Source organism: Schistocerca nitens, chromosome 3 (assembly GCF_023898315.1).
Source record: "Schistocerca nitens isolate TAMUIC-IGC-003100 chromosome 3, iqSchNite1.1, whole genome shotgun sequence".
Classification (NCBI taxonomy): domain Eukaryota; kingdom Metazoa; phylum Arthropoda; class Insecta; order Orthoptera; family Acrididae; genus Schistocerca; species Schistocerca nitens.
Genome location: NC_064616.1, coordinates 680,518,453 through 680,545,008, shown reverse-complemented (window position 1 = coordinate 680,545,008; position 26,556 = coordinate 680,518,453). Strand labels below are relative to the sequence as shown.

At 42.9% G+C, this 26,556-nt stretch overlaps 1 protein-coding gene across 4 annotated transcripts in view; it reads left to right on the top strand.

Moving 5' to 3' along the window:
• LOC126248637 (microtubule-associated serine/threonine-protein kinase 2) overlaps positions 1 to 26,556 on the top strand; it is a 258,768-nt gene that overhangs the window by 132,486 nt on the left and 99,726 nt on the right. The gene's annotated exons all lie outside the window — the stretch shown is intronic.

Below are 26,556 nucleotides of genomic sequence, written 5' to 3'. Positions count from 1 at the left end.
AAGTGGGAGAAATGAAAAAGCAACTTCAGGGGGAATAATGCATTGGCAGTGATTGGGTGCCAATAGTATACACTCTTTGGCATGCTCCCAGATCTTATTTATAAACAACATTTAGTGCCAGGATATAGAATTTTCCCTATTTTACTTCCTTCCTTCAACATTTACAGAACGAGAACGAATGCAGTATGCACAGGCGAAAAATCCCAGTTTGCTGTTTGATAACGAAATACTCAAACTAGAGGGTTTGGAACCAATTCCTGACAACATCCTTGATTACATTAGAGAATGTGTGCAGTTAAGGATATGTTCACAGTAATTAAGAGGGAATGACCATCCTGCAAAGGTTATCATCATTTTATATCCACAATGAACTGAACATGTAGCTCATACTTTAAAATTTAGTGAGTGCCTTTATAATCCTCTCCTCATAAAGAAGGCCAAAAGAAAACATTGGGCTACTACTCCTCTGAAACTGTAACAAAATTATGTGATAAATGTAAACCGTGGATCAGAAAATCAAAACCAGTTGCAAAAAGACTTAGACATGAATGATAGCTGAATGATGCAAAAAATGGCAATTGTTTCTCAATAGGGAAAAGTGTGAAATCATCCACATGGGTACAAAAAGAAACCCATTAAATTTTGATTACATGATAAATCCTACAAATTTAATGGCTCTCTTGTCAACTAAATACCTAGGAATTATGATTTGACCAACTAAAATTGGAATAGTCAGATAATGTTGTGTGGAAGGCAAACCAAAGACAAAATTTTCTTGGCAAATCATTTAGAAGATGCAAAAGGTCTACTAAAGAGGCTGCCTACATTACATTTGTCCGTCCTGTGCTAGAGTATTGCTATGTTGTTGGGATCCTAACAAGATAGGATTCATGGAGGCCATCCAAAAATTTCAGGGAATGGCAGCTCATTTTGTATTATCCAGAAATAGGGGAGAGAGTGTCACGGGTATAATAAGTGAGTTGGGATGCAATCATTAAAACTAAGGTATTTTTCACTGTGGCAAGATCTTTTCTCAAAATTTCCATTGCCAACTTTCTCCTTTGAATGTGAAAATATTTTAGTGTCGTCAACCTACATAGGGAGAAACGAGCATCGTAATAAAATAAAAGAAATCGGAGCTCGCACAGAAAGATTTCAGTGTTTGTTTTTCTCAGGCACTTTTAGAGTGTGGAATGATAGAGAAATAATCTGAAAGTGATTATAAGAATCCCCTGCCAGAAACCTAAGTGTGAACTGCAGAGTAGTCATGTAGATGTAGACACTTGATATTGACAGGGCGGCTGTGGCATGTTGAAATATATTGCTTCATGATGCTAAAGAACTTTTAAGTGATGGAAAAGTCACAAAAGTAAGAAGTATTGAGAAATCTGAGAATAATAAGTTGAAATGAATGGTTATTAATATTTTATTTACTTGGTTTACCTGAGAGAATATGAATTCATCCCAAGATATGAATGTGTCATTCAAGCTCTGTCCAGCATTTTGTGTCTGACAATGGTAGTCACAAAACTGTAGCATATGGAAGAAATTAAGGAAAGTTCATGTTTACATCCCATTTAGGACAAGGATGCTGGCCATAGACACCAAGTTGGGGCTGGGAGATATGAAGAAGAAAACCTGTAAAATTCATTTTCAGGGAATCGTTCTCATCATTATTGTTAAGAAACAATAAAATCCCAGACAACTAAAATCAGATGACAGGATGGGGACTTTAATTGTGGATCTCCTAAATGTGAACCTAATGCCTTAACCATAATGCCACTTCACTTGGTAGATATACAGAGAGACCAACTAGCTGTAATAAATAAAATGATCTAGCTATTGTTTATCCTCATTAAAATTTATTGCCTACTCAGAAATGAAGAAAATTGCCTTGCCTGAGTTATAGATAAAGGTCAAATCTGTGACACAAGCCCATGACCAGACTGTTGGCCTGACTACTGGCAGAGTGTAACCCTTTTATCTGCAGCGGCATTTGGCAGGGAAGGGACGGTGAGTCCCTCACCCTGACTGCCCATTACCCCCCAGGAAAGATCCCAGGTACTCATTTTGAGAACAGACTGAGTGGACCTGGAGCCATCCTGGAGGTATTGGAATGAGCAAAAAACCCTATCCCAACCTGGGTTAGAACTCGGGAACCCCAGGGCTGGAGCCCAGTGCTCTACCCCGTAGAGCGCAATGGCCGTATATATAAGTAAGAGAGAGAAAAATTTAAAGCTTAAGATCTTGAGGAGGACTCCATATACTGAGACAGGTAAGATGCATATGAAGTTATGAAACTCGTTTACTATGGGACCGAGGAAATGAAATCTAACAAGTAACGCTCGAGTATGAGGCAGTTACACCAGAACAACTGTTGGTCTGCAAATTCTAATCTGCATTTCTCTTAACCATAGATTCCAAAAAACTCATAAAATTTAAGATCGCAGTAGAGTATAAAATATGATATTTGGTATTTAACTTGGAATGTAACATACCATCGGAGATCTAATAATTGTAATTAACTAATGCATAACCTTTAAATTATGACTTGCTTTGAATAAAATTTGAAGTCCAGAATGAGATTTTCACTCTGCAGCGGAGTGTGCGCTGATATGAAACTTCCTGGCAGATTAAAACTGTGTGCCCGCTGCAGAGTGAAAATCTCATTCTGGAAACATCCCCCAGGCTGTGGCTAAGCCATGTCTCCGCTATATCCTTTCTTTCAGGAGTGCTAGTTCTGCAAGGTTGCAGGAGAACTTCTGTAAAGTTTGGAAGGTAGGAGACGAGATACTGGCAGAAGTAAAGCTGTGGGTACCGGGCGTGAGTCGTGCTTCGGTAGCTCAGTTGGTAGAGCACTTGCCCGCGACAGGCAAAGGTCCCGAGTTCGAGTCTCGGTCGGGCACACAGTTTTAATCTGCCAGGAAGTTTCAAAATTTGAAGTAATATAATTTATGCCCTTCAGTGTTCTAGAGCTAAGGTAGGTAGTGAGTGCAGCATTGTGTCATTCAAAAAGTGCTGTTAAATCACAGCAGCCTTGGTGAATGAACAGAATGAATGTCCTGTAAAACTATCTGCATCCTATGTAAGGAGAAATATAGATTCTCAAGTAAAGTATCGTTAAAAAGTCTTGAAATCTAGTCTGCTATTGACTCTTGTTATGCATTTTTCTGTATCCTGTAACACTGTGATGAGAGTGAAGTGCTATGACAAACAGATGAGGGAAAGATGGCATGGCATGGCATGGCTTGCTGACATTTCAATGATTGACTGCTGTGGAATATGTGTTCTTGCAGGTAGTGTTGCACTTGTTTGCCTAGTAGCAATGCTACTGAGCAAAGGATTTGATACTACTTCCACTTTAACATCAATGGATCCAGTGGAAAGCCTCCTTTCACAAAATAGGACACATTATGGGTGGTAGTGCCTGACTTTATACCAGCCTTTGCAAAGAGGGACAGAGCAAGAGGGTTGATTATGACTCTGGTGATGGCAGCCTGTCCTTATTTATGTATCAAGTTTCCTAGGACCATGCGAGCCAAAGCTACATGGTCATGAACCAAGTCAGTACATAGGTTACAGAAAACTGATCAGAAAATTTATAAATTGAAGAATCAATCAAACGAGAAGTAACGGTAAGAGGAAGTATAGAAACAAAAAATCTTATTACAGAGGGAAGTTCTCAACTACTGCAAGGAACTTGTGTACAGAATAGAGGGAGCGTGGCACAAGAAAATTTTTGAAATTAGATTTAAAGACTTGAGATTAATCACTCAATTTTTTCGAGTTCTGCTAGAAGACTGTTGAAAATGAAACCTGTTGAACATGTGTAAAGTATTAAGGAAATGTTAACTAAGTGCCTATTGTTTTTGTGTCTAGTGTTTGTTAAATGAATGTTGCAGTTACTTCTGAATGAGTCAGTATTTTCAGCAACATTTTTTTGTGATGGAATATATGTAAGGAGACAGCAGAGTTAGAATTCAGAGGCACCGGAACAGTCGGACATACATGAAGCTTGCGAACTGACACCTAAGGTCTTCCCAACTGTCATTTTTTGGGCTAAGAATATGCTTGGTGAGTGCCCAGATATACCCCAAAATATAAAATAGCAGATAACAGAGTGAAAGTAAGCAAAGTGAACAAGACTGTATGATTCAGTGGCAGAGACGCTATAGATTGTTCTTATAGTGAAGATAGGGGTATTTGGTTTATGCACACGATCTTGGAAGTGATTCTTCAAAGGAATCTTTCAGTCTATGCCCATTCTCAAGAATTTAAAGAAAAAGAGAATTTTTTCAATCAGCTGTCACATTTAGGGGCAGCTCTTTAATGTACATCAAAAACAGCATTGGACTCGGGGCAGAATTGTGTGGCACACATACTTTACATGACCCCAGTCAGTCTCAGATCTCTTACCAGTATGTTGACACTGAAAGGGAAGGAAGGAAGGAAGATTGGGTTTAATGTCCCATCAACATCGAGAGCATTAGAGCAAGCTCGGATTGTGTAGATGATGGGGAGGGAAATTAGCCGTGTGCTTTCAAAGAAACCATCCCGGCATTGGCCTTGAACAATTTAGGGAAATCACAGAAAACCTAAATCTGGATGGCCAGACCTGGATTTGAACCATCATCCTCGCGAATGCAAGTCCACTGTGCTAAGTACTGCGCCACCTCACTCTGTTTGACACTGGAGAACAAACTGTTGCTTCCAACATTCAAGATGCGATGTGAATCATTGTTGAATATTTTCTGTAATCTCATAATGTCCCAACTTACGCAAAAGTATTGCATGGACCACACAATTAAATGCTTTTATTAAATGAAAGACAACAGCTACTGTCCTAAACCTATCATTAAACTTTGCTAGTACTTCACAAACAAAACAATAAATAGTATTTTTCACTGTATTCCCATTTCCTGAAGGCAAACTGTGAACCTGGCAACAAATTATATATTGAAGAGCTAAAGAAACTGGTACACGTGCCTAATATCATGTAAGGGTCCCACAAGCGCACAGAAGTGCCGCGACATGACATGACATGACATGGACTCGACTAATGTATGAAGAAACCATGAATCCTGTAGGGGTGTCCATAAATCTGTAAGAGTATGAGGAGGTGGAGATCTCTTCTGAAGAGTGTGTTGCAAGACATCCCAGATATGCTCAACAGTGTTGTCATCATTTTGTTCAAAAAATGTAGTGCCTATCAAACTTGACAAGAAATGAAAGTGACAGAAGTGGAAGCTCCAGATGGCCAAGTGTTGGAAAAAAAAAAATAAATACAAAAATAGCATTTTTGGCACAGGTCGGGTGAGACATGAGTCATTTATGTTAGCATAACTTCTGCAGTGACTTAGCTTATCGTGGTGTTGTCACAGGAGGCCTTCTGGGATGTCCACAAAAGGCGGGTGGCACTCAGGGATGCCAATGATGACACCCTCTGTCCAGCCCAGATAGCTGCTGAAAGAATGAGCCCAGGCAAGAGACCTCTTCTGAAAATTGGTGTCAAATAACACATATATTTTCCACTATGGTGCCTTCAGAAGATGGAGCAGGGTGTGGAACTGCATGCTGTGAAACAGTTCTCCAGAGCTCATATTGCCTGTCACACTTGACCTCACATAAATCATGATGGCTGCTTTTTTCATATGCTCCTAACCGCCGTCTGCTTCACGTCTGCTGTGCAGCGAGCTACCTTAGTTTAAGTATTAACTGTATTTTTCTTACTTGTCACTTCTTCTTCCGTGTGTTTTTGCTTTTAGGAAGCTTTATTTGTCGAGTGCTATTAATACTGTTCCATAGATTTTGTGTTTGTTTTGAATACAGTCAGAGAGAGTCCCTTTAGTCAACCATAGTGCCAGTAGTACTAGTGTTTGTTTTCAATACAGTCCAGGGACAGGTAGTGCTATTTTCTTTGTTTTCTACAAGAAGTGGCTAGCAATCACAGTTTAGTCAATAGTCAGCCGCCTTTAGTGAATTAGCAATCTAGTTAAAAGTTGATTACTGAAGAGAGTTAAATTGATTCCTTAGGATGGATAGGATGTGTGACTGCTGTGTACGGACACAGGAGGAGCTGGCCACTGTTCGCGAACAGCTGAACATGTTGATGGCCGCGGTCAACCATCTTCAGGCTGCTGCTTTGGAGTGTAGCGGCAGTGGGGAGTCTGGTGCGTCGCAAGGTACACCCCAGGTGTTACATGCTTCACCCACTGTCCCTGCTGTCGAGACATCTTCGCGGGTACCGGGCGCGGTTGGGCCACCCTCTCCCCAAGGGGAGTGGCGGATTCAGCGGCGTTCGCGGCGCACGAGGTGGAGGGTAAATGTGGAGGCTGGCTGTGTGGCATCGCCCGCTCTGCCTGTGAGTGGACATGTGGCTGCTCCTTCAGCAAGGTCCGAGCAGGCACACGGGGGGGAGGGGTTTATTAGTTATTGGGAGCTCCAACGTTAGGCAGGTGATGGAGCCCCTTAGGGAAATAGCGAAAAGGTCGGGGAAGAAGGCCAGTGTTCACTCTGTCTGCTTGCCGGGGGGTCTCATCTGAGATGTGGAGGAGGCCCTACCGGCGGCGATAGAGAGCACTGGGTGCACCCGACTGCAAATTGTTTCTCATGTTGGCACCAATGACTCCTGCCGTCTGGGTTCAGAGGTCATCCTCAGTTAGTACAGGCGGTTGGCGGAATTGGTGAAGGCGGAAAGCCTCACTCGCGGGGTGGAATCAGAGCTAACTATTTGCAGTATTGTTCCCAGAACCAATCGCGGTCCTCTGGTTTGGAGCCGAGTGGAAGGCTTAAACCAGAGGCTCAGATGATTCTGTGGAGATCTGGGGTGCAAATTTCTTGACCTCCACTATCGGGGTGGAGAAATGTAGGGTCCCCCTGAATAGGTCAGGCATGCACTACACGCCGGAAGTGGCTACAAGGGTATCGGGGTACGTGTGGAGTGCACATGGGGTATTTTTAGGTTAGAGAATTCCCTCCCTAGGCCCGACAAGACGCCTCCTGAGACGCGGCAAGGTAGGAGTAGGCAAAATGCAACAGGGAATAACAATATTAATGTGCTAATAGTAAACTGCAGGAGCGTCTATAGAAAGGTCCCAGAACTGCTCTCATTAACACTTACAGCACGGTGCCCGTACGCCATACGGGCGCGGCCGCCCTGACGTTGGTGACGGTGCCCGTATACCGTACGGGCGAGCCTTTATTTGGCTCCGTAAGCGCGTTTAGCGGGTCTCCGAAGCAGTTTCGTCAACTAATGTGGAGGTATTTCATTCTTCTTCCGCAATAGGCAAGCACTTATCGGCTATCTCATTCTGGGAGCGGTTGTGAGCATTGCGAAGACGAAGTTACCTGCAGTTCATTCACAGGTGTTTACAATCGTGAAAATATCGCGCAGCGAGTTGACGGAGGCAGAGATCTTAGATATTCCTTATCGAGATGCAGGATCTGAAGTTGACATTCTGACAAAGAGGATTCGTACTCTCCAGACGAAAGTACAAGTGATGATTCAGATATGTATATGTCTCAACTGTTTATAAAGTGAAGAGTTCATTACCACATTTTGTATTGTGAGTAGTGTTCATAACTTCACTATCATTTAGTACCTTTTAGTACCAATCTTAGCATTACTTTTTTTCTATGCAGACAATGGTACAGACCATCAGTCACCATCTGTGGTACCTGGTGGTATGTGCTTCACTGAACACAAAGAGAAAGATTGGTCGGAACTAGACGATCAGCCAGCACTACCGGATTTCCGGGAAGTAGTCGGCGTAGCATCGCATTTTTCAAATGCCACTGAGGAGCTTCAATATTTTAGTTATTTCTTTAATGACGACGTTATTCGGCCCATCAAAAGTGAAACGAATCGGTACGCTGGTAACGTTATTACGGCAATGAAACGCATAGGTAGCCTGAAAATAAACTCTGTTTGGCACAAGTGGTCTGCAGTAAAATTGCAAGGGATTTACTGGTCTCCCAGTATTATTTTGCATATGTGCGTTGTCAAATTGCCGAAAATCAGTGATTATTGGTCAACAGACCCGATTTCGCAGACAGGATTTGCGAGTAAATTGTTTAGTCGCCATCGATTTTGCGCTACATTGTCGATGTTACACTTGAATGACAATGCTACATTCACTAGCAGAGGCGAAGAAAAGCATGATCCACTTCACGAATTGAGGCCTTTGTTTGATTTTTTTGTGAATAAAAGCAAAATTAGTTTTTGTACACGCATGAATCTGATAATAGATGAGCAATGTGTCCCTTTCGTGGTAGAACAAGCTTCAGAGTTTACATGAAAAACAAATCCAATAAATTTGGAATAAAATTGTATGCTCTCTGCGATTCATCAACTGGTTATATGCTAAACTGTGATGTATATACAGGTTCTGCAGGCAGTGTTGACAATAGTATCGAGGGCGTTGTAAGAAGGTTGTGTTCACAGTATTTTGGCAAAGGACATTGCCTTTATATGGATAGGTACTACACCAGTCCATCTCTTTTGGACATGTTCTGGGAAAATAAAGCTCTTGGAGTGGGAACTGTAATGAAAAACAGGAAAGGTTTGCAACGAATATTCAAAACACTAAAACTAAAAAAGAAAAAGATTGCTTTTCAAAGGAAACACCATCTCTTTGGCAGTGAACTGGAAGTCAAAACGAGGTGTTTTTTGTCTTTACACAAAGCACAAGTCTACCAGCACTAGTATTCAAGTGAGGGCCAAATAGCAGAAATTGTAAAGCCAGACGTTATTATTGATTACAATAAGAATAAAGCTGGGGTTGACAGCAGATCAGTTCTCCAGTTATTATCCGTTTGCCCAAAAAACTTAGAAGTGGTGGAAAAAGCTGTTTTCCCACTTGTTTATTGTGTCAACTGTCAACAGTTTTATTTTATAAATGGCTCTGAGCACTATGGGACGTAACATCTGAGGTCATCAATCCCCTAGAACTTAGAACTACTTAAACCTAACTAACCTAAGGACATCATACACATCCATGCCCGAGGCAGGATTCGAACCTGCGACCGTAGCAGTCTCACGGCTCCGGACTGAGCGCCTAGAACCGCTCGGCCACCGCGGCCGGCTTTTATTTTATATAAAGAGAAGGCTACGAAGAATGTATCCCTAGTAGACTTTGTGAATAAAGTGGGGAAGAAATTGTCTGAGAAGGGCGGAAATATTATTCAGCAACAAGCAGCTTCATCCTCACAAATTGAGAGGACATTTGCAAGGCACTTTCCAGAGAAGATCCCACCCACTGCAAACAAGGTGAATACTACTAGGTATTGCAAAGTATGTTCAGACAGAGGGTAGAAAGAGATGGGTAAGCACATCAGGAAGGAAAGTATAGATCGTGGTGCAAGGACTGTGGAGTTGGCTTTGCGTCCCACAATGTTTCCCCGATTTTCACACAAAGGCTAATTACATATGAACTATTAACATACTCTAGTTTACAGGTACCTGCAGTTAGACAGTCCAGTGACATTTTGTTTTAAATTTAGATACAGTAATAATGGCATTACTCAAGAGAGAGATCATGTAAAACTTTTTTATTCACGACATTTTTGTGTTTTCTTTTTTTAATTATAACACCCATTTGTATTTTATATTGTAAAATAAACTCACATTCATGTAAATCTCTTACTGTTACCTTTGAAATGATGCAAGAACCATATTCCTATCATTTTCCTGTACCTTGCAATCTAATTTCAAACATCCATTAAATATGCCAGTTCACAGCCAAGTGCCGGGTGTACAGAGGGCAGTGTTGAAAGTGTTAATAAACGGTCACAACGCCCATATAGTACTAGGGACAGAGAGTTGGCTGAAACCAGACGTAAACAGTAATGAAATCCTAAACTCAGATTGGAATGTATACCACAGAGACAGGCTGGACAGTGAAGGGGGAGGCATGTTTATAGCGATAAGAAGTGCAATAGTATCGGAGGAAATTGACGGAGATCCGAAATGTGAAATGATTTGGGTGAAGGTCACGGTTAAAGCAGGCTCAGACATGGTAATTGGATGTCTTTATAGGCCCCCTGGCTCAGCAGCTGTTATGGCTGAGCACCTGAAGGATAATTTGGAAAATATTTCGAGTAGATTTCCCCACCATGTTATAGTTCTGGGTGGAGATTTAAATTTTGCCGGATATAGACTGGGAGACTCAAACGTTCATAACGGGTGGCAGGGACAAAGAATCCAGTGAAATTTTTTTAAGTGCTTTATCTGAAAACTACCTTGAGCAGTTAAACAGAGAACCGACTCATGGCGATAACATATTAGACCTTCTGGTGACAAACAGACCTGAACTATTTGAAACAGTTAACACAGAACAGGGAATCAGCGATCATAAAGCGGTTACGGCATCAATGATTTCAGCCGTAAATAGAAATATTAAAAAAGGTAGGAAGATTTTTCTGTTTAGCAACAGTGACAAAAAGCAGATTACAGAGTACCTGACGGCTCAACACAAAAGTTTTGTCTCAAGTACAGATAGTGTACTTGTACAGGATCAGTGGACAAAGTTCAAAACCATCGTACAATATGCGTTAGATGAGTATGTGCCAAGCAAGATCGTAAGAGATGGAAAAGAGCCACCGTGGTACAACCACCGAGTTAGAAAACTGCTGCGGAAGCAAAGGGAACTTCACAGCAAACATAAACATAGCCAAAGGCTTGCAGACAAACAAAAATTACGCAAAGCGAAATGTAGTGTGAGGAGGGCTATGCGAGAGGCGTTCAATGAATTCGAAAGTAAAGTTCTATGTACTGACTTGGCAGAAAATCCTAAGAAATTCTGGTCTTATGTCAAAGCAGTAGGTGGATCAAAACAAAATGTCCAGACACTCTGTGACCAAAATGGTACTGAAACAGAGGATGACAGACTAAAGGCCGAAATACTAAATGTCTTTTTCCAAAGCTGTTTCACAGAGGAAGACTGCACTGTAGTTCCTTCTCTAGATTGTCGCACAGATGACAAAATGGTAGATATCGAAATAGACAACAGGGGGATAGAGAAACAATTAAAATCGCTCAAAAGAGGAAAGGCCACTGGACCTGATGGGATACCACTTCTATTTTACACAGAGTACGCGAAGGAACTTGGCCCCCTTCTTGCAGCGGTGTACTGTAGGTCTCTAGAAGAGCGTAGCGTTCCAAAGGATTGGAAAAGGGCACAGGTCATCCCCGTTTTCTAGAAGGGACGTCGAACAGATGTGCAGAACTATAGACCTATATCTCTAACGTCGATCAGTTGTAGAATTTTGGAACACGTATTATGTTCAAGTATAATGACTTTCCTGCAGACTAGAAATCTACTCTGTAGGAATCAGCATGGGTTTCGAAAAAGACGGTCGTGTGAAACCCAGCTTGCGCTATTCGTCCACGAGACTCAGAGGGCCATAGACACAGGTTCACAGGTAGATGCCGTGTTTCTTGACTTCCGCAAGGCATTCGATACAATTCCCCACAGTCCTTTAATGAACAAAGTAAGAGCAATTGTGTGATTGGATTAAGGAGTTCCTAGATAACAGAACACAGCATGTCATTCTCAATGGAGAGAAGTCTTCCGAAGTAAGAGTGATTTCAGGTGTGCCACAGGGGAGTTTCATGGGACCGTTGCTGTACACAATATACATAAATGATCTGGTGGATGACATTGGAAGTTCACTGAGGCTTTTTGCAGATGATGCTGTGGTGTATCGAGAGGTTGTAACAATGGGAAATTGTACTGAAATGCAGGAGGATCTGCAGCGAATTGACGCATGGTGCAGGGAATGGCAATTGAATCTCAATGTAGACAAGTGTAATGTGCTGCGAATACATAGAAAGATAGATCCCTTATCATTTAGCTACAAAATAGCAGGTCAGCAACTGGAAGCAGTTAATTCCATAAATTATCTGGGAGTACGCATTAGGAGTGATTTAAAATGGAATGATCATATAAAGTTGATCGTCGGTAAAGCAGATGCCAGACTGAGATTCATTGGAAGAATCATAAGGAAATGCAATCCGAAAACAAAGGAAGTAGGTTACAGTACGTTTGTTCGCCCACTGCTTGAATACTGCTCAGTGGTGTGGGATCCGTACCAGATAGGGTTGATAGAAGAGATAGAGAAGATCCAACGGAGAGCAGCGCGCTTCGTTACAGGATCATTTAGTAATCGCGAAAGCGTTACGGAGATGACAGATAAACTCCAGTGGAAGACTCTGCAGGAGAGACGCTCAGTAGCTCGGTACGGGCATTTGTTAAAGTTTCGAGAACATACCTTCACCAAAGAGTCCAGCAGTATATTGCTCCCTCCTACGTATACCTCGCGAAGAGACCATGAGGATAAAATCGGAGAGATTAGAGCCCACAGAGAAGCATACAGACAATCCTTATTCCACGAACAGTACGAGACTGGAATAGAAGGGAGAACCGATAGACGTACTCAGGGTACCCTCCGCCACACACCGTCAGGTGGCTTGCGGAGTATGGATGTAGATGTACACTCCTGGAAATGGAAAAAAGAACACATTGACACCGGTGTGTCAGACCCACCATACTTGCTCCGGACACTGCGAGAGGGCTGTACAAGCAATGATCACACGCACGGCACAGCGGACACACCAGGAACCGCGGTGTTGGCCGTCGAATGGCGCTAGCTGCGCAGCATTTGTGCACCGCCGCAGTCAGTGTCAGCCAGTTTGCCGTGGCATACGGAGCTCCATCGCAGTCTTTAACACTGGTAGCATGCCGCGACAGCGTGGACAGGAACCGTATGTGCAGTTGACGGACTTTGAGCGAGGGCGTATAGTGGGCATGCGGGAGGCCGGGTGGACGTACCGCCGAATTGCTCAACACGTGGGGCGTGAGGTCTCCACAGTACATCGATGTTGTCGCCAGTGGTCGGCGGAAGGTGCACGTGCCCGTCGACCTGGGACCGGACCGCAGCGACGCACGGATGCACGCCAAGACCGTAGGATCCTACGCAGTGCCGTAGGGGACTGCACCGCCACGTCCCAGCAAATTAGGGACACTGTTGCTCCTGGGGTATCGGCGAGGACCATTCGCAACCGTCTCCATGAAGCTGGGCTACGGTCCCGCACACCGTTAGGCCGTCTTCCGCTCACGCCCCAACATCGTGCAGCCCGCCTCCAGTGGTGTCGCGACAGGCGTGAATGGAGGGACGAATGGAGACGTGTCGTCTTCAGCGATGAGAGTCGCTTCTGCCTTGGTGCCATGGTGTGGGGAGCGATCTCCTACACTGGCCGTACACCACTGGTGATCGTCGAGGGGACACTGAATAGTGCACGGTACATCCAAACCGTCATCGAACCCATCGTTCTACCATTCCTAGACCGGCAAGGGAACTTGCTGTTCCAACAGGACAATGCACGTCCGCATGTATCCCGTGCCACCCAACGTGCTCTAGAAGGTGTAAGTCAACTACCCTGGCCAGCAAGATCTCCGGATCTGTCCCCCATTGAGCATGTTTGGGACTGGATGAAGTGTCGTCTCACGCGGTCTGCACGTCCAGCACGAACGCTGGTCCAACTGAGGCGCCAGGTGGAAATGGCATGGCAAGCCGTTCCTCAGGACTACATCCAGCATCGCTACGATCGTCTCCATGGGAGAATAGCAGCCTGCATTGCTGCGAAAGGTGGATATACACTGTACTAGTGCCGACATTGTGCATGCTCTGTTGCCTGTGTCTATGTGCCTGTGGCTCTGTCAGTGTGATCATGTGATGTATCTGACCCCAGGAATGTGTCAATAAAGTTTCCCCTTCCTGGGACAATGAATTCACGGTGTTCTTATTTCAATTTCCAGGAGTGTAGATGTAGATGAAGATATATGTTCTCTTGAACACTGCTGGATTGCTAGTGGAGTGGTGAAGACAAATCCACTGAAATAACATTCCTTTGACTTTGGAGGTACATTGTCTCAGAGTATTGTTTGTGGTAACCCTACAGTTACAAATGTGACAATGCTGAAATTGTAGCACCAAATTTTCTGTTAAACATTAGAATAACAAAAGGGAATTTTGAAACTGTGGGTACAACGATGGGGAACATACTATTTAAGAAAGGGTATACAAAGAAGGCACCAGACTCCCTCTGGATTTTCTCATGGGAAAAAAATTGAGGTGTGGCTGCTTGTTGCTGGGTAGATTCATAATACAAACAAACCAGTTTCTCAATATTAGAAGCTCAAGTAAGCATGACAGCAAGCGAAAGATTTCATATGATGTACTCCCTTATAATTGTCGTGACAGTTCTAAAAGTTGCACAGGAGAGGTGATGGCAATCCTACTTGTTGCTCATTTTGATCTGTTTCCAATACCAGAACTATTACTGTGATTAGTAAGTGGCAGTGTGCAGTAAAATAAGTACCTAATGTAGGGCTGGAGTACTGTCATAAGGAAAACTGTTTTATGATGGATGAACACCGTGTAGATAGCATCATTCATGCAGCAGGGAATGACTGCACTAAATGGATCAGTTTACCATCTACCTGTAAACATGATACTTCATAAGTATTGATCACTGGATCCGGGACCATTGGAAGTTGGGCTGTTGTATCTGTATAGTCAATATTTGTATGGGCAGGTACACAAATTATAGTAATTCACCTAAACACTGTAATTAATTGATTACATCTGACCACAGATGTAAAATATATATATATATATATATATATATATATATATATATATATATATATATATATATATATATATATATATATATAATTTTGCTGTGCTACAGACCATGTATCGGCAGGACATTAGTATGGGATGTGTTACCCATTTGGCCTCTTTTTCTGAAAATACTGCCATATGCTGTGTTGCAAAGCCTTAGAGAAAACATCAGTTCACTTGTACATTAGTTCACTAATCATACTGTAATCGTTGCAGGAGACTTTAACCATCCAGCAATCAATTGGGGTGACTACAGATTGTGGGCATGACAAATCATGTTGTGAAACATTACTCATGATGGATGTATACTAGATCTAATGGCAACAAACAGACCTGACTTCGTTGAGGAAGTCCACATTGAAACTGGTATCAGTGACCACAAGGCAGTTGAAGCAACAGTGAATATCAAAACACAAAGGGCAACTAAGACAAGCAGCAAGATTTATATTTTTAGTTAACTGGACAGAGAAACAATAGTGTTGTCCCTCAGTGCGGAACTTAAAGCTTTTAGCTTAGGACAGGAGCGTGTAGAGAAAACTATGGCTCGAAGTCTAAAAGAATAGTTGGTCCAGTCTCATATTTTGTCTGATACCCCATATGATCGTACTTTTGGTAACAAGCATAGGTTTGCTACCAGTCAAATGTTTTTTGGAACTGGAAATACTGCATCTATCTGACTGCCTTGATCCACGACTTTCAGAATGATGTATGAGAAAAGTGCGAGCTGGGCTTAACACGATCTCTGTTTTTGGGATCGTTACTGGTTGGCATGGACAAGGTCATTCTGTTCAAGATACCCGTTATGTTTCAGCTCAGAATATGTTCTAAGATTGTAAAACAAATCAATGTCAGTAGTTTTGCGGATGACCTCTGCTACTGTTCTTGTAGACAGATGTGACCTGTGCTCTCTTCGAGTTACTTGACACACACTTTCTTTTAAGTTAATAGAGAGGATAATTCAGCCACAAATTGGGTATAGAAACTGATAGGGATTCCATCAGATCATGGGGTTTTGTTCAGTTTTAACTATTTCAGCTGTTTCTCAATTTCACTGACACTGGTACAAGATTTAATTTTGGGCAATACTTCTGCATTTTCCTTTGTAAAGAAACATTTTAAAACAGAGTTAAGCATTTCAGCATTTGATTTGCTACCCTCATTTTCAATTCCTGTCTCATTCATGAGGGACTACAGTACCTTTGCTGCCACTAACAGCTTTCATATATGACCAGAATTTCTTTGGGTTTTGTCAAAGATCACTGGACAGTATTCTGCTACAGAAGTCACTGAAGGCTTCACGCATCTCACTGTTGACTGCCAAACACATTTCATTCAGTATCTCTCCATATGTAGCCCTTTGCTTTGTTTTGTGCTTATTATGCAGTAACCTTTGTTTCTTTAGAAGTTTATTTACAGTTACTGTACACCATGGAGGATCTCCCACATTATGAATTGTCGTGCTGGGTATATATCTACCCAGTGCATGGTCAACTATTCTTTTAAGCTTGAGCCATAGTTGTACACGCTCCTGTCCTGATCTGAAAGTTTTAAGCTCCTGACTGAGGTATGACACTGTTAGTTCTCTGTCCAGTTAGCTGAAAATATAAATTTTTCTGCTTGTTTTAGTTGCCCTTTGTGTTTTGGTATTCATGGTTGGTACAACTGCTCTATGGTCACTGATACCAGTTTCGACATGGACTTCTTCAAAGAGGTCAGGTCTGTTTGTTGCCATTAGATCTAATGTATATCTATCATGAGTATCATTTCACATTATGTCTTGTGATGCCCTCCACTAACAAATCTGTAATTCCAGAATGAGATTTTCACTCTGCAGCGGAGTGTGCGCTGATGTGAAACTTCCTGGCAGATTAAAACTGTGTGCTGGACCGAGACTCGAACTCGGGACCTTTGCCTTTCGCGGGCAAGTGCTCTACCAACTGAGCTACCCAAGGGAAAGGTCCCGAGTTCGAGTCTCGGTCCGGCACACAGTTTTAATCTGCCAGGAAGTTTCATATCAGCACACACTCCACTGCAGAGTGAAAATCTCGTTCTGCAAACATCCCCCAGGCTGTGGCTAAGCCATGTCTCCGCAATATCGTTTCTTTCAGGAGTGCTAGTTCTGCAAGTTTCGCAGGAGAGCTTCTGTAAAGTTTGGAAGGTAGGAGACGAGGTACTGGCAGAGGTAAAGCTGTGAGGATGGGGCATGAGTCTTGCTTGGGTAGCTCAGTTGGTAGAGCACTTGCCTGTGAAAGGCAAAGGTCCCGAGGTCGAGTGTCAGTCCGGCACACAGTTTTAATCTGCCAGGAAGTTTCAAATCTGTAATTATCTCAACTGATTGCTGAATTGTTAAAGTCTCCTGCAATGATTACAGTATGATTAAGGAACTGATGTACAGGTGAAGTGAGGTTTTTTCTAAAGTTTTTGGACAACAGAAGGGTCCAAGTATTTTAAGTTAGTTTGCACACCAGCCTACATTGAGACATCTTCACAGCTTAAGAGAGCACTCACGTCAACACCATACTTGTCAACATTACCCCCAGAAAACGGCTAATTTTAGCAATTACACAGCATGTTATCTTGAATGGAGAGATATCGACAGATGCAGATGTAACTTTGGGCATACCTCAGGGAGGTGTGTTGGATACCTTGCTGTTCATGTTGTATATTAACAATCTTGTGGAGAATATTAATACACTAGTAACCTCAGACTTTTTGCACGATGCCGTATCCTATGAATGTAATATTAGTGAGTCACAGTTAGTCTGTAAACTCATGCAAATACTTGGGTGTGACAGCTATTAGGGACGTGAAGTGAAACAGTCACATAGGCTTAGTTGTGTGTGAAGCAGGTAGCAGACTTTGCTTGATTGGTAGAATACTAGGGAAATGCAATCAGTCTACAAAGGAGGTTGCATACAAATCATTTGTGTGACCAATCCTAGAATATTGTTCAAGTGTGTGAGATCTGTACCAAATAGGCCTAGCAGGGGATATGAAATGTATACAAAGGACAGCATGAATGGGCACAGTTTCGTTTGACCATGGGAGAGTCACTGAGATGTTGTAAGAACTGAACTGGCAGACTCTTGAAGATATACAGAAACTAACTCGAGAAAGTCTACTAACAATGTTTAAAGAACCAGCTTTAAATGATGACTGTAGAAATGTACTACAACCCCTACATATTGCTCACATAGGGATTGTGATGATAACATTAGATTAATTACAGCCCACACAGAAGCATTTAAAGGATCATTTTTCCCTCACTCCATATGTGAATGGGTCACGGGGAAAAAATACTGATATAGTGGGACATATCCTCGCCATGCACTTCACAATGGTGTGCAGAGAGTAGTTGGAGTTGTAGTTGTAGATGTAGATTCCTTATGCAGCTGGTTAATGAGTAAGCTATGTTGGTTGTAAGCTTCGTATAGTAATTGACATTTTTTCCCAGAACACACTGCAGTTCTTTGAATGAGGATGCCAGTAGCTTCCATATGCAGCTGTTGAATGAAGTGCCATAATTTTTTGAACTGGATTTAAGCTGTTCAGTAATGGGCAGAACAAAAATATGATCGAAGCAGTTATGCTTAAGTCCATCATTGCATCTATAGATAGGATGTTTCACAAAGATTCATCTGATTTCACAAGACTATACCTTCTATATGAATAAAGATAGAAACTTGTGGTTTGGGTAAATTTCAGCTTGTGCATGGGACCACAAAGTTTTTATTTCCAAAAGAACTTTTCAGTTTCAAAGGGAACTTCTTACAATTAAGTATAGGATCAAAGTTTTCACTTACCTTTCACAAATGTTCAGTTTGCCCTCCATTGAATACATGACTAACATCCATGTGATTGTCAAACTCGTCACACTGTTTTTGCAAGAATATCTAGAGTTGCTTTTGCTGTGCTGCATCAAATTTCATCCAAATTTGTTGTGATGGGAGTACTTAGACTACAGACATCATGCAATTATAGAGGCCAATGACTTGTGCAATGCGAGATCAGTTTGGCTCTTGTGACAGTTCACTGTTGAGGCAGCTCATTTGAAGAAATGCTCTTACATGTAGATGCCAGTGTAATGCTGTTCTGCCTTGAAAAATGAAGTTTTCGGCATATTCTTGCAGTTCTGCATCTACATCTACATACTCCACAAGCTGCTGTTCAGCGTGCGGTGGACAGTATCCTGTGCCACTACAAGCAGTTTCCTTTCCTGTTCCACTTGCAAACAGAGCGAGGGGAAAACAGTTGTCTATATGCCTGTGCAAGAGCCCTAATTTCTCACAGCTTATCTTCATGTTCCATATGCAAAATTTATGTCGGCGTCAAAAGAATCATTCTCCAGTCAGCTTTATATGCTGGTTCTCCAAATTTTATCAATAGTGTTCCTCAAGAAGTACATCATCTCTTTCCCTCCAGGGATTCCCATTTGAGTTTCCAAAGACTCTTCATAATACTTGCATGTCAAGCAACACATTACAATTCCTGTATTCAAACATTATGGAATTTTTACCTACTCATCTGCATTAACTTACCTTTTTCTGGATTTGGAACTAGAAATTTCGTTCAAGTCATTTTTTATCCCCCTACAGTCAGTCAATGATGACACCTTCCCATACACCACAGCATCATGAGCAAACAACCACAGATTGCTGCTCACCTTGTCTGCCAGATCATTTATGTATATAGAAAATAGTGGCAGTCCTACCACACATCCTTGGAGCACCCCTGATGATACTCTTGTCTCTTATGAACGTTCACCATCAAGGACGATGTACAGGGTTCTGTTACTAAAAAAGTTTTCGAGCGACTCGCGTATCTGGGTACCTATCCCATATGCTTGTACCTTCGTTAACAGTCTGCGGTGGGGCACCATGTCAAATGATTTTTGTAAATCTAGGGATATGGAATCTACCAGTAGTTAGTAATTAAATCAAACACTGGAAAATCCAGGATGAAATGTAACAGTATTATGATAAAGACAGTTATTACTCATCATATAGCGGAGATGCTGAGTTGTAGGAGGCCCAGCATTCATTTTCTGGGCACAGGCTTGGCGAACCCAGGATTTCAGAGCTGGGGACTGGTTAGTGCCGCCAGTCCCCTGTCACTGTAAGCTCTGGGCATGCTTCAGCGACCACCGTGCTGCGTGGCAGTGGAACATTGTGTGTCTCAGGGAAAGGGGATCTCGGCTTGACCGCCCGGATCGCTAGGATGGAATAAACCTCTACAAAAAAACCTCAATCTCAAGGTATGCTGCACTGCCACTTGGAAGGTAACAACACCCAGTCACAAGAGTGCTTGGGTAGCCAGTCCTCCAGGTACGGGAGTAAATCAGCACAATGCAGTAAAGAGTAACAGAGCATAGGCTGGCAATCAAAATGTGATTTTAGTAACAAAAAGTAAAGATGGAAGTTTCAAGAAAATCTGGTCTTTCTGAATCCAGAAGAGCTTAGAAGGAATTGCTGGGACTCTCAAATCTGTAAAGCAGTTGCGAAATAGGACACTGTTGGTTGAAACATCCAACTCCTAAGAAGCTGTTAACCTACAGAAGCTTAGTGCCTGGGTGAATATGCAATTGATCCATAGCACCTTGAACTTCAGGAAAGGTGTTGTATCATATAGGGACCTAGTTACTAATGCTATGGAAGAAATGAAGGATGAGTGGGCTCTGAAGGGAATTGTTGATGTTCAGAACATTATGAGAAGAGTGAGTAGAGAACTGGCAAAGTCTGACTCCTTCATTCTTACCTTCAATACCAACAAACTCCCAGAGCATGTCAAGGTGGGGTTTCTTCACCTGAACATACAGCTGTATATCCCAAATCCGATGTGCTGTTTTAAATGCCAGCATTTTGGGCATACCACCCTAGGGTGTAAGAGAGAAGCAATGTGTGACAACTGCAGTAAAGCCGCTCATTAAAGAGTTGGTTGTTAGTCACCTGCCAAATGTATCAACTGCTCTGGAAACCACCCTGTTTGGAGTAAGGACTGCAGAATCCCTCTAGAGGAACGTAAAGCGCAGGAAATAAGAACAACAAAGCGTACCCTTGTGGAGATGCAAAAAGATTTAAAAGTCCATGCAGCCTTCCACATTTGCTACATCATTTGCAACAATCCTTCAGGAGCCTACTCCAAAAGCTGATACTTCTACCCAAATGGAGGTTGTGAGTGTCTGCACTAACATCTGCATATTCAGTGCACTTGCAAGGCAGCAAGTGTTTCAGAGCCCGTAGCCGTCCCGAAGAACAGCAGACAAAGGTGGAGTGGCCAACTTGAGAGAGCCCAGCACGGCCATTACCACTCCTACTCCAGCTCCAGCAAAGACCACAAAACAGAGAAAAGCTAATGTCAAACAGCAACAACAGGTAAACTCTAGTAGTAAACCGCCGGACCATGTCGTCCGTGATACTTCACTGACTTTTCTCCAGAGCTAATGGAATATGAGGTACATATGAGACAATCATCTTGCCCCACGACTGAACCTCCACCCAGTGCAGTCTCCCCACCCCGGTGGAGGGACAGGATGAAGGCGCTATCCCCTAGGTAAATGGCTCTCACACTTCAGTGGAACTTGCAGGGATTCAGGTCGCATGTAGAGGAACTCTGTCTTCTATCTCAGGGTAGACCATTGTGTCTCGTCTCCAGGAGACCAATTTCCATCAGTCATACGCCCCTGAGCTACGTGGCTATGTACTCCACAAAAATGATGACCTGAGTGGAGAGAGAGCTAGAGGAGACGTAGGTATTTTCGTCAGTACTGACTACCACTCCTCACCTTTCTCCCTTACAATGAATTTACAAGCAGTTGCCTTATTGTTGCATGTGCATCATCCATTGACAATATGTTCCCTTTACCTGCCCCCACATGATGCACTTGATGAAGTGGCTCTCAACGACCTTCTTACCTAGCTCCCCTACCCCTTCATCATTTGTGGTGATTTTAATGCACACAACGTGTTTCAGGGCTCTGCAGCTACCTGGCCCAGGGGCCGAACAATTGAACAATTGAGAAGCTTCTTGTGTCGTACTGTGCATATTTGCTAAATATGGGACAGAGTGCACACTTCTGCATTGCAACTAGCTTGTTCTCTGCCATCGATCTCTCACTTTGCTCTCCAGCCCTAGCTCACATTGCTCAATGAGAAGTGTTCGATGCCTTGGACGGAAGTGATTACTTCCTGATCTGGATCCATCTGCCAGATGGAGTGGAGTCCAATAGGAAACTGCCATGTGGGTGCTGAGTAGGGCGGACAGGACACTTTATACAGGGTGTTACAAAAAGGTACGGCCAAACCCTCAGGAAACATTCCTCACACACAAAGAAAGAAAATATGTTATGTGGACATGTGTCCGGAAACGCTTACTTTCCACGTTAGAGCTCATTTTATTACCTCTCTTCAAATCACATTAATCATGGAATGGAAACACACAACAACAGCACGTACCAGCGTGACTTCAAACACTTTGTTACAGGAAATGTTCAAAATGTCCTCCGTTAGCAAGGATACATGCATCCACCCTCTGTCGCATGGAATCCCTGATGCGCTGATGCAGCCCTGGAGAATGGTGTATTGTACCACAGCCATCCACAATATGAGCACGAAGAGTCTCTACATTTGGTACTGGGGTTGCATAGACAAGAGCTTTCAAATGCCCCCATAAATGAAAGTCAAGAGGGTTGAGGTCAGGAGAGCGTGGAGGCCATGGAATTGGTCCGCCTCTACCAATCCATCAGTCACTGTATCTGTTGTTGAGAAGCGTACGAACACTTCGACTGAAATGTGCAGGAGCTCCATCGTGCATGAACCACATGTTGCGTCGTACTTGTAAAGGCACGTGTTCTAGTTAACATTACCTTCCTTCAATTGGACCAACTGGCGGTGAATCGAGGAAGTACAGTACATACTGACGAAACTAAAATGAGCTCTAACATGGAAATTAAGCGTTTCCGGACACATGTCCACATAACATCTTTTCTTTATTTGTGTGTGAGGAATGTTTCCTGAAAGTTTGGCCGTACTTTTCTGTAACACCCTGTAGTCAGCTAGCCCAGTTTGACCATTGTGCCAATGTCGAACATGGGTGGATCATGTTACCAAAATGATTCACCGCACTGCCAATGCATCCATTCCACAGTTCACAGGACAGCTGAAGATGCAGCCTGTCCTTTGGTGGAGTGACGAATGCTGCTGTTCAATCGGGACTAGGCATGCGGCTCTGTGTTGGATCAAGTACCGGCCAACTGCAGAGAATCTTGCAGCCTTTCGGGTGGTGAGAACAAAATGTTGCCAGATTGTTCAAGAGAGCATGAAGAGGTCATGGGAACAGTTCCTGAACACCATCAATTGTTCCACGAAGAGTTCTGTTGTATGGGAGATGATCAGGAGAATTTATGGGAGAGGAGCGATGGCTGCTGTAATGGGGAACAGTATTCTCCAAACCAATCCATGAGAGATTGCCCAGACTATGGGTGCCTATCTTGCCACAGTTACTGTAACTGCCAGTCAGGATCCAGGTTTCCAGTGCCATAGAGTGGTTGCTGAGAGGAGCAGTGTGGACTTCTGGTCCACTACTGATGAAAATTACTACTGCCCATTTTCCATGTGGGAGATGGATTCTGCATTGTCTGCAGCTCATGACATATCCCCTGGTCATGACAGAATCCATTACAGTATGCTGCGATACCTCACAAGGCGAAATAAAGATATCCTCCTTGTATTTTTGTTTGTGGATGACTTCTATGTATTTTGCTCTTCTTCAAGCCTTACAGTGTCAACACGTCATTTGCAACTAACTCTTGTCAAAGTTTTCAAATGAGAGGACTATGAGTGTTCTTTTTAACCATTCTCATTCCATTTTCACCTTTCCAGAATTGAGGATGAGGGACACTGTTCTTAAGGGACACTGTTCTTAATTTTAAAAATATAATGAGGGTTCTGGGCCTCGTATTTGACTCTAAGCTTACATGGTTGCCTCTACTTAAGGACCTGAAGAAACTGTCCCTTAAGGTGCTAAAATTGCAAAATGTCTTAGCCACAGTACATGCTGGGCAGACTGACTTGGCTACTGCAGTTTTACTGGGCATTTGTGCAATCATGGCTACGCTATGGGTGCACGGTGTGCTCCTCTTACTTAAAGGTATTGGACTTGTTGCACCATGAAGGGATTTGGTTTGCCACTGGAGTGTTCAGAACAAGCCTTATACCAAACCACTGTGCAGGGGCTGGTGAACCGCCACTTTACATAAGGTGACTGCTACTTACAGTGTGCCAGGCATATAAACACTGTCCACACCACACACACCTTCATACCATTCCATTGCTCAGCCTCCAATGGAAGGGCTTTTCCATAACTGGCAACGGGCAATGAGGACCTGTGAGGTTCACTCACAGGATTACCTTTTAGAGATGCATGTGTTCTGTCTTAATGTTTTACATCGTGGCTGGAGCAGATTTCCACCCTGACTTCTCTGGAGGCCCAGACTTATTTTAGACTAGACCAAATTTTAATAAAGATATTATGCCAGATTTTACATTTCAATCTCTGTTTTTTAACATCACAGATAGATGCACATCACAGTTTCACAGTAGTGTACACTGGTGGTTCCAACAACGGAGTTCCCTAGGCTGGTCTGTTGTGTTCCCTGACTGTGTCACCAGAGTTAGCCTTCGTGATGAGTATACCATTTTCTCAGCAGAGCTCCACGTGATCCTCAAGGCACTGGAGAACATGTGATGTATTCGGGACAAACTGTTTCTCATCTGCTCTAATTCCCTTAGTGTCTTACAATCATTACAGAATCTGTACTCAGCTGAGACGTTGGCCCAGCTGATATACGATCAACTATAAGTGCCCCAATGGCAGGGAAAGCAGGTGTCATTCTGCTGGGTGCCAGGTCATGTATGGATACGGGGAAATGAACAGGCTTATTGGACTGTCAAGGAGGCGTGGAGAGGACAGGAAGTGCATGCAGTTGTGGGATGAGGAATGGCTGGCAGTAATGGTCAATAAGCTGTGGTTGCTGAAATCAACTACCCGCCCTTGGCATCCCTCCTGCCAGTTCCTCGGGTGGGATGAAGTGACCCTTAAATGTCTTCAAATTGGGCACTACTTTCTCACACATAGCTTTTTACTACGGCGAGAGGATCCTATTTTGTGATGCGCATGGCATACACATCTCTCTACACCATATTTTAACAGTGTGCATTTTATACCATGATGCAAGAGCAGAAGCAAATATTTGTGGGGATCTACCCCCTATTTTAGCTGATGGTGAGACGAGTATGACTAAGTTTTAAAGTTTTGTGATGTGTCTGGACTCTGGCCTAAACTTTTGGGCTGGAGGTTTTAGTGTGTTGCAGAGTGGTTGGCCCTTCCATTTTTATTCTTGCGGGCAGCCAGCTGCATCCATTTGCTGTATTATTTTAGCACCTTCTCCCACTTTCTTCCTGTTCAGCTAATGTTTTCCAACTTTTGTTAGCTTTATTTTACATACTGTTTTATACTCATGTTTAGTGTATTTTACCGACACTTGTCTCAAACTGTTTTTGTGTGGGTGCTGAAGACCTTACTGTCGTGCACCCATATCAATATATCCATCCATCCCCATCTGAGTCACAGATAGGCACAACAGAAAGACTTTCAGAAACTGAGCTTTCGACTAACAAGGCATTCGTTGTAAATAGACCACACACACACACACACACACACACACACACACACACACAAAATGACCACAGCCTCTGGCTGTTGGAGGGAAGGATTGTGATCGTGCAGAGGTGTGTGTGTGTGTGTGTGTGTGTGTGTGTGTTTTGACGAAGCTCATTTTCTGACAGTCTCTTTGTTGTACCTATCTGCAACCCAGCATCTCTACTATATGGTCAGTAGCAACTATTCTTTTCATAATATTGATGTCGGTGATTCCTGGACCATACAGTAATCCTTCCAGATCCAAAAGGCAGTCCTCCTCAATCTTCTTTGTGGCCATGGTGGTCGTGTGGGCCTCTTTGGCTACTTCTGTCATCTGCTGCCTGCTTGCTCGATACGCATTTCATCCGCATTTATGCAGAAGTTGTAACAGGCTGGTCTGATCTCAAGTTCAAGCATGTTCATAATTTCCATAATGCCTGTTAGGCCGTCATTGAAATTATATGGTGCCACATTGACCACAATGTTGACTTTTTTCCAACTGGGAACAGCTTTCAGAGACACTTTCTCACAAATCATCATTTAACTCAGTAATGGAGTTTCTGGCGGCTTGGGATGAGTACTACCATAAAGTAGACACCCAAGAGATCATTTTAAGCAAAAAGTTTTTGAAATTTTCAAAGAGGATTACCCCCTTAAGGAGATCGATGGATTCCAAGCCAGCAGTAGATCTGCTGCACATGAGACATTCATCAGTGTTCTTCTGAGATGCTGGTTAACACATGACGGAATGGCTGAAAAGTTTTGGCAGAATTGCAAATGCAACAGGTGGAATGATGCAATGTATGTGGTAAATGTGTACATTTACTCGGTCGGCACAGCCCAGCAGTGGTTCAAGAACAAGTAAGAGAAGCTCAGTAGCTGGAATAATTTCCAGGTCTAACTGAAGAAAGTGTTTGGTGACAATCAGAAGCAAGTCTGCTTAGTGAAAGAACAATTAAAGAATAGTGCCCAACTTCATGGGGAAAGAGTTCTACATACAGAGTGTTTTGTCCTATGCCACATTGTGAATCCTGTTATGATAGAATCTGACAAAATCACACACTTGATGAAACAAATTGCAGAACGTATGTACCAAGTTCTTCTGGTAAAGGATGTCACAACCACCAAGAAATTCATCAAGTGGTACCAGTGCGTTTAGAAGATTCAACAGAA